Below are 10000 nucleotides of genomic sequence, written 5' to 3'. Positions count from 1 at the left end.
TTATGCAATTCCTATAATATATCAAGTATTCAATTTGATAAAAGTTTCTTTTGTTTAATATGTCATAACTCATAATTTAAATCTTGTCTTAAGTTTTTCATCTTCTTTTTAAGAAATTGAAGTGTCCATCTTTTCACATTTGCATACGCATTAAGAAGTTGTTGTCGAATGAGAGTAGTGTTTTGCAAAAGTTACATAGAAATTTGATCAATCTATGTCTTCTTTAAGATGGCTAGTAGATGATCATTGTGCAATAACTTGCATAGTAATTGAAGAGAAAATATACAAGCTCAAACCAATGAATGGTGAGCCTATTCAATCAAGATTATTATCAGTAGAAGGTACATCATGCTGAAATATTGCTATCAAATGAATTTCAAAAGTAATATTCGAACAATTTTAATAATGTAGTATTTTAATATATCAAGTATTCAACTTGATAAAAGGTGTTTAAATTTATCACAACACATAATTTAAGTGTTGCTTATTGGTTCAAAATATTTCATGTTCTAAAATTTTTGCCTTCTTTCTAAGAAAATGTAGCCTCCACCTTATTAGAATCACATAAAGGTCACGAAGTTGTTATCGAATGTGAATTGTATTTTGTAAAAATTGCACATAAATTCGATCAACATGTACCTTTCTTATGATAGCTAGTGGATCATTGTCAATTTTTTGGTGTACACCTACAAAAAAATAGTTATTATTAGTGATAAAAATAATAATTACTCAAATATCTAATCGATATATAATAATTATTATAGGTGTGTGTACCCCTTGCCTAATTCAAAATTATTAGTTCTATCATTTGTGAATTTAATAAAAAAATAGTTAAATTATGTAAATTGATTCCTAACCAAAATCTACACAAACAAGAATATACAGTTTCATGATACTCCAAGAACTTATAATTAAAAAGAAAGTAATCTTACCTAATTTGATATTTCCATCACAAAATTTCTATGTTGCAAGAGGTGAAATAACTATGACACAAATGTTTTCGTGCCCAAGTAAGATAAACTTTCAACTAATCAGAAAACATATATGAATAAGTCAAATTAAAGACAATAACTTATAATGTGAATAGAAAAAATAGAGCACATAAGCATAAGTAGAAAAGAGAGACACAAACACAAAATGAATATGAAAAAATGTCGCCTACACAAAGTAGGATTGATGATCTAATAATTTGATGAATTGGAATAGTTATCTTGTGATTTTTCACTATATATACACAATATATAGCATTTAGGAAATGAATATATTGTATTGAATTGATCAAAATAATTTACTTCACATTAAATATACCAAGTAACTTTTCCAATTCTCCATACGTTTATTACTACAAAGAGATGTTAAACTTTTTGCATTAGGAATCGGAAGATAAAGCATTTACAGAAATTGAATACACATAATTTCATGTCTTTTAATTTATTAGGTCATTCATTTTCTATATTATTAGTTATTTATATTTATTAGAAGATCGACTTACTTTTTAGAAAAAAAAAAAACATAAATAAAATTTAAATAAATGACAAAACATTAATGGGTATTTTCGTGTATATATATTCAATAGCATAATGCATTTAACTAAGTGAATATTTATATTCTTGTACTATTGAATGACATCAATATCCTTCAATCAAATATTTTTGGTAAATCCTTCAATCAAATATTTTTTACTTTACCAAAAATATTTGATTGAAGGATATTGATGTCATTCAATATTTTATGGACATTTTGATAATTCAATTTTTAAAATATTTTAGTTCCGGTTATATATATACTTACTATATTTACTAATTTAATAGAAGTTTTATTTCTCTTTTTTTTATGTGAAGGAAAAATGACAAATTAATTTATGATTATTATTTAATATTTAATTAACAAAATATTTTATAACCTTTTTATTTAGTATAGGAATAAAATGGTAATCCAACTTTAAATTTTTGAGCTTTTGACTTTTAATAAAAAAAATTATTATTATTATTTATTATTTAGTTATGATCATGAGATGATAAGTTAGGAAAATGAAGAGGTGTAGTTATGAAGATGATTTTAAATGGAAAAATATATTTTTTAAATGTTTTTAAGAAAATAAATTAATAGGTAATGGGTATTTTCGTAATTCAAATTTTGATTTAGATTATTCCTACTTTTAATAATATATGATATGATACTTTATTGAGATTTTTTTCATAATTCAAAATAATTTTTTAAGTTTAAGAGAAGTATTGGAATCTATTTCATATTTACCCTTCTTTTTAATAAGATTATTAATTATTAATTACTTTATATTTTCCAGGAGAATACTTTGAAAATATTCAAAAGAATAATAGTATAAATTGAAAAAACTCTAGTAGTAATATTCATCATTTTTAAAACTTATATTTTTTAAAAACTACTATTTAAATATATTCTTAATAATATATATGTGATTTTCATAATTCATTATTCATTAATTGATAAAGAATAAACACACGACACTCATAACAAGAGATTAATAATTCATGAAAGTGAAAGTTAAAAAAAATTAAGAATTAACTACAGTGAAAAGGAGTCAGTTTGAATTAACAAAGTATAGTAAATAAATAAGAATGAATGGAATAAATAAAACTAAAGCTCTTCATACATTAATAAAAAAGACAAAAAAAAAACAAAAAAAGCTTCACTGCTTACAAGACCATGCCAAAAAAATAATGCTAGCAACGAGGTTCAGACTCGCATTGCTCGTATGGAATATTATGCCATTTGCCAATTGAACCGTTCACAATTTGGGTGACAAAGTTAATATATATTAATTTCTTATACATATGTATATATACAAAGATTTTTCCGAAATCACTCGATGTCGTGGCACCCCCACCTGTACCCTTAAATCCGCCCCTGTTAATATATATATATACTAGTTTTCTGACACGTGCGTTGCACGTGATTACCAATTTCATAAATATATATTATAGTAAATAGTATTGCTTATTTAAGTGAAGATTTGAATAATAAGATTGGCAAAAAATAAGATCGTCATATATATCTCTTATTCACGCAAACCTATGAAGATGGTCAATGAAAATTTTTATTAGTTAAATGTAATTATGTATATTTTTATTTCAATTTGATGAGGTTCAATCATGTAATTAGTCTTATCTCACTAATATTACCTTGTAGACAATATTTGTTTTGTATTTTTCTTGTCATCTAACCAGATGTGCTTTGCATGCGTATTGTTAAATTGTATAGATGTCATATGAACATGTGAAAAGAACAACTACATTTTATAAATTCACATATTTTCACATTTGTTGTGAGTTTTTTTTTCCAGAACTTTTTAAAATAATATATTTTCAAGTTAGAAGATCTCGTTAACCTGATAATACATTTGTGACATATATAGTACGTTAGTTTAAATACAAATACCTACCTAAATATAAATATATATTGGCATTAATGAAAATATTTATCTCATGAAATTAAATATTAAATAAATAATAAAAATTAAATTAATACAAACTTCAATTGCGTTATTACAAGTCATATGAACTTTTCTTCGTCTAAAATACTAAAATATTAAGAAATAGTAAATAAGTAAAACAAAAGGGCAATGTTTATATAGTAATAACTATTTTGAAGCAAACTTTCTCGGAGTCTAAATCACATAAGTAACATTGATAAATGAAGTCATTTTTTTGTCTCGAGCATAAAAAACAAATCGTGACAATTCTCTAAATTTTGGAAAAAGTTATTCAGAAGCATATATCTACATCACAAGAGAAATTGTTAACAAAAACAAATGAATTTAGACTACATCATGTTAACTTCATATATTGGAACATTACATACTAATGTACAGTGTATATTAAGCAAAAAAATAATTACTATATCATTAAAATTAAATTATTTTTCTCAAGTACTCGAGGTTATGGAATATACCCTCTTAGGATAGAACGACTTACTTCATCAGAATAGTGGTACCTCATATTCCGCTAAATTTCAAACTCACTCAACGACAATAAATTATACAAAAAAAAATAAAATGCAAGAAGAAGAAGAGTAGAAGATTAGAAAAAAAGTGTGGTTGGAAAATGGGAGGAAGTCCCTCTATTTATAGTAACAAAGGGTAGTATGAACAAATTTTTTTGTGTCTTATCTGGAAAATCATGACATTTCCGAGAAGTCACAACACTTTGGAAAAGTCACAACTCATCGAAAAATCACAACCCTTTGGAAAAAGTCACAACTTATTGAAAAAAAGTCACAACTCTTTGGAATCGTCACAACTTATTGAAAAAAAGTCACAACTCTTTGGAAAAGTCACAACTATTGCAAAAGTCACTACTCTTTGGAAAAGTCACAACTTACTGAAAAAGTCACAACTCTTTGGAAAAGTCACAACTCATCGAAAAATCACAACCCTTTGGAAAAAGTCACAACTCATCGAAAAAGTCACAACCTAAGTTAGGGATATTATAGTAATTTAACATTCAAGTTAACAGTTCATGCTTTTACGGTAACTAGTTTTTCGATACGTGCGTTACACGTGATTACCAATTCAGAAAATATATGTTATAGTAAATAGTATTGCTTATTTAATCGAAGATTTAAATAATAAGCTTGGCACAAAATTATATTGCAGATTATTTTATGAATGCTCAATGTGGATTGTCATATATATCTCTTATTCATGTGAACCTATGAAGATGATGAATGAAAACTTTTATTAGTTAAATGCAATAATGTATATATTTATTTCAATTTGATGAGGTTCAATCTTGTAATTAGTCGTATCTCACTAATATTACCTATAGACGATATTTGTTGTGCATTTTCTTGTCATCTAACCAGATGTGTTTTGCAAGTGTATTCCATATTAAACTGTTTAAATGTCATATGAACATGTTAAGACAACAACCAAATTTTATTTTTTAGAACTGTTTTTTGTACACATTAATTTTTATTTTATAAGTTATAACATAATAGATGATGTTCTTGTTGTTGGCTCTCATATTTAACTTCTCGATTGACTGTGTACATAAATCATAGATAGTTATCTGACTGTCTATAGCTAACTAAGAAAAGTTTTCTTTTTTTTTTACCGAAAAAACTAAAAATTAAAATTAAATAATATATTATATCTGTGAAATAATATATATAATCACTTGTTTATCTTACACCTAACAAAGATATAGTTCATATACTTGTAAACGATTTTCAATTTATTCAACTAAGCATGATTCGTCTAAGGAAAAATAACAACACCATGGTATCACAGATATAGGGGCGGTATAATAATATGAAAAATAATTGGTCAAAGATTAATATAAGGAAAGATGAAAGATATAAATAATTAATGTAATAACTATGAGAATCCATAATATTATAGCTAAAGAATGTAAAAGAGGGTGAATAACGTTTGCAATTTTTAGTAATAACTAAGAGAATTTATAATGTTATAACTAAAAAATTAGTGTGCAATAATTGAATTTCTAATAAATTTTATACTAACATAAATAAATAGGACTTTTAATTAATGTTACTATTTTTTTTATAGTTATTAGATTTTAATTTAGTGTAGGGACAAAATGAAAATGTTTATTCCATATTACTAAATATAAAATTTATTTTGTAAATGATAAATTTAAATGATTCATATATATTCACATATTTTCATATTTGTTGTGAGTTTTTTTTTTTTAAAAAAGAACTCAAAATATTATAAAATAATATATATTGAAGTTAGAAGATGTTGTTAGCTTTATAATACATTCGTGCATTAATGAAAATATTTCTCTCATTAAAATTAGTTATTAAATAAATAATAAAAATTAAACTAATACAAACTTCAACTGGCATTATTACAAGTCATGTGAACTTTTCTTTATCTAAAATACTCAAATTTTAAGAAATAGTAAATAAGTAAAAACAAAATGGAAATATTTATATAGTAATAACTATTTTGTAGCAAACTACCTGACAATCTAAATCACTTAAGTAGAATTGATAAATAAAGTCATTTTTTTGTCTTGAGCATCAAAAACACAAATCGTGACAATTATCTAACTATTAAGAAGTCTAATAATTTTGGTAAAAGTTATTCAGAAGCATATAACTACATCACAAGAAAAATTGTTAACAAAAACAAATGAATTTAGACTACATCATGTTAACTTCATATATTGGAACATTACATACTAATGTATATATTAAGTAAAAAAAATTATTATTATATCATCAAAATTATTTTCCTCAAGTACTTGATGTTATGGAATATAAAATCTTAGGATAGAACGATTTACTTCATCAGAATAGCGGTACCTCATATTCCGCTAAACTTTGAACCCACTCAATGTCAATAAATCACACTAATTTTTTTAAAATGCAAGAAGAAGAAGAGTAGAAGATTAAAAAAAACTGTGTTGGTGTGATATATGTTTGTAATTTCTCATTATAATGCATGCATGTATGCGAATGTTGCATTATTTATCACCCTAATCGTAAATGAGGACAATTGAATAATTGTATGCCATGAATCACCTCTTGTTGTATGATTGTGAGAATATACATTATGATTGTGATTGTGGTTTTCTTATTGGATCGGTTACCACGTTCTGGAATAAACATTGGATCGGTTGCCACGTTCCGGCATAAACATGGGATCGGTTGCCACGTTTCGGCATAAATATGGGATCGGTTGTCACGTTTTGACATAAACATTGGATCGGGTACCACGTTCCGGTATGCTAACAGTTTGGGTGTGGGTTCCATGAAAGGACCATTGAATTGGATTCCGTGAGAGGACCATTGAATTGTGTTGTGTATCCTACTTGTGATGATTACGTTCATATCTAATGATGATTGATATTGGAAGACTGTATGTTGCTCTAAATTGATAACCAATGTGTATTATTGAGAATGTGTGATGCTACATTGATCCTGAAAAGATGACTAATATTGTATATGTTCGGTAAATGCCTGTTTTATAATGTTATGGTTACTTGCATGTGTTTTACTTATTGGGATAGCCACGTGATCCTACCAGTACACTATGGTTGTTTACTGATACTGCACTTGTTTGTTCTTTGTTGAGTACAGGGCATTTTCAGGGGGCTATTGATAGACCTCAGCTAAGTGACTATTGAGCGTGACCGGATTCAAGGGTGAGTCAATTGTTTCAGGATGCCATGGATCTTTCTTGTTTAAGTCCACTCTTTTCGGACTTTGACTTTTGTTTAAGGTGTTGTTTAGTTTCGGGGTTGTCCCCCTTGTTCTTAGACTTGTCGTTAGTAGAGTTTTGGTACATTGACTTTCAGGTTCTAGGGGTTGTTTTTCCGCATTAGTTTGGTTAGTTAATTGTTTAAACCTTGGAGTTTATGGGGACTCCATTTCTATAGTCATTTAAACCTATTTTTGTATCTTTAAATGCCTTAGTGTTCATAAAATTTGTTTGTTTTGGTTGTAGTAATGGTTCTTCCACCGAAGGGTTTGTGTGGGTGTCAATCACGACGGTCTAGATCGTGACAAAATTAGTATCAAAGCCCTAGGTTCGTTGATCTCAATGTACCAAAACGAGTCTAGTAGAGTCTTGCGGAACGGTACGATGACGTCCTTACTTTTCTTCGAGAGGCTATAGGACTTCAGGAAAAACTCACTTCTTTTTACTCCTTCGTGCTATGACTTGAATCCAATTGGTATCTGGGTGATACAAATTGGTATCTTTCCTCCTTTACTCTATGGTCCGAGCTAGAGCAACAACAACGGTAACACCATCTCTAGCAAGAGAGGATGTGTATAGACTACCGACATGTGAATAGGGTCACCATTCAGAACAAGTATCCATTACCTCGGATGAATGACCTTTTTGACCAATTGCAAGGTGCATCAGTTTTCTCTAAGATTGATTTAAGGTCTGGTTACCATCAGTTAAAGGTTGAGACGGTTAAGAATTGGGTTCAACCAAGTTCTATGATTGAAATTAGCAGTTTTGTGGGGCTCGCTAGCTACTATTGTCGCTTGTGGTATGAGTTGAGTCCGATTGGTATCTCAACGAAGTGAACTAGATGCAGTAGTCCGGACTGAAGGGCACAAGCAAGTTAATTGGAACTGAGAAGGTTCTAATTGGTATCTGACCCTAGGGGACGTATAAGGCATAGATGATCAGTAATGGTCGTTTATGGAACAACTAATTAAAGAATTTGGACCTGTCTGCAAGTTGTAACTGCTTGAGTGTCGTGAAACTTGTTGTGAAAAGAAAGTCATCACGAGAGTAGGTACAAGGGTCTAGATAAATTACGATGTTGTTCGTAAGCGAGAAATTTGGACGTGCGTTCTGACCAACTGATAACTGTGTGAGAGTTTGGGTGTATCCTGGGATATGTGTGTGGTAGTGTTGAAACGATGTAAAAGGATTCTAAAGTGCGTCCTCATTGGGTTGACTCAGGGTAGGCAACGATTATCCTAGCTAAGGGGATTGAGTACTCTAAAAATGTTTGTGTTGAACCTTTGGGGGAAATTGGGAAAGAAAAGAACCCCAGAAAAATTATTGGCAGGGATTCTGTTTCTGTTATGGCCGTTGGGGCGGGATTTCTCCCGCCAGAGCGGGACAGGGAGAGATAGAATCTTAGCCCTGTCTCCCATGTTTTCCCCTAGTCACAATTATGGACCCTGAATCGTACCCGAACTAACCCCCGCGATCTAATTCAGTGTTCAACAATCGAATATAAGTCATAAGGTGTGTTAAAATTATGGAGAACCTGGGAATATGAGGAGGAAATCAGCGAGGCCGTGGAGGTCGGGGAAATGGTAATGCAGGTAGAAGAGTAGTGCAGCCAGGCAAAGAGGTTGTCCGTCAAGATGACAGGGCTCAGTCTTATATTTTTTGGGTAAGACCGAGTTTGAGGGTGTGATGCAGTGTTCACAAGTGCTACTCTCGTCTGTGCTTGGATGGCTATTGTTTTGTTTGATCGGGTTCTACTTATTCGTATGTGTCAGTTCAATTACCTTGGGCTTTGATGTGGTTTGTGATATACTTGATGCCCTCATCCATGTTTCTACCCCAAGTTGAAGAGTCAGTCATAATCACCCATGTGTATCGTGTTGTCCTGTTGTGGTTATGGATTTTTCAGATTTGGGTTGATTTGGTTATGTTGGATATGACTGACTTGATATAATCTTAGGCATGACTTGGTTGTCCCCCTATTATATCAGGCTTAATTGTAATACTAAGTCAATAACTCTAGAGATCCCTAGTAGGAAAATATTAGAGTGGAAAGGGGTGTATAAGCCTAAGCTAGCTAAGATCATATCCTTCATTTGGGCTAGGAAACTGGTAGGGCAGGGTTGTTGACTTATTTGGCTCATGTTCGGGATGTTGAGGTTGAATCCCCCTCTATTGAGTTTATTCCTGTGGTGTCAGAATTGAGAGAGCTTAAAGCTCAAATCCAAGAGCTTCTTGATAAATGGTTCATCCTTCCTAGTGTTTCCAAGTGGAGTGCTCCTGTTTTGTTTGTTAAGAAGGAGGGTAGTATGAGGACTGATGATTTTATCTTAATCCATAAGGGAGTGGATTAATATTAGAATGACAAGCTTATGGATAAAGAAAGTCCCAATGAGTCTACTTGGGTGAAGAAAATTGAAGTATTTTAGTAAAAAAAAATGTGTATAAATTGGGTTAGTCCTCTGAATTTGATGAGTATACCTGAGTTTAAGGTGTCGTGTTGATGAAAGGTTGGCTTCGTAGTGATAGTCAGGGATGACTGAGCATAATGGTAATAAGAGTTTGTAGTGGATTGTGATGGGTTGCAAATATATAATGAGATTGTTGATTAAGCAAATTTTGTATAGTAATTATGACTTGCGAGTACCTAAGGTTATGGTTTTCTAATATTTGGTGAGTAACGTGGTTGTATAGAAAGTTTTAAGAGATGGTGGGACACCACTCGAATATAATTTTAAAGAGCTAGAGTTATAATGAAGAAAAATAGTGGGATGTAGTACAACTTTTAGA

The sequence above is a fragment of the Solanum tuberosum genome, unplaced genomic scaffold, assembly GCF_000226075.1.
Source record: "Solanum tuberosum cultivar DM 1-3 516 R44 unplaced genomic scaffold, SolTub_3.0 scf00015, whole genome shotgun sequence".
NCBI lineage: Eukaryota > Viridiplantae > Streptophyta > Magnoliopsida > Solanales > Solanaceae > Solanum > Solanum tuberosum.
Note: the sequence above shows the minus strand (reverse complement) of the source record.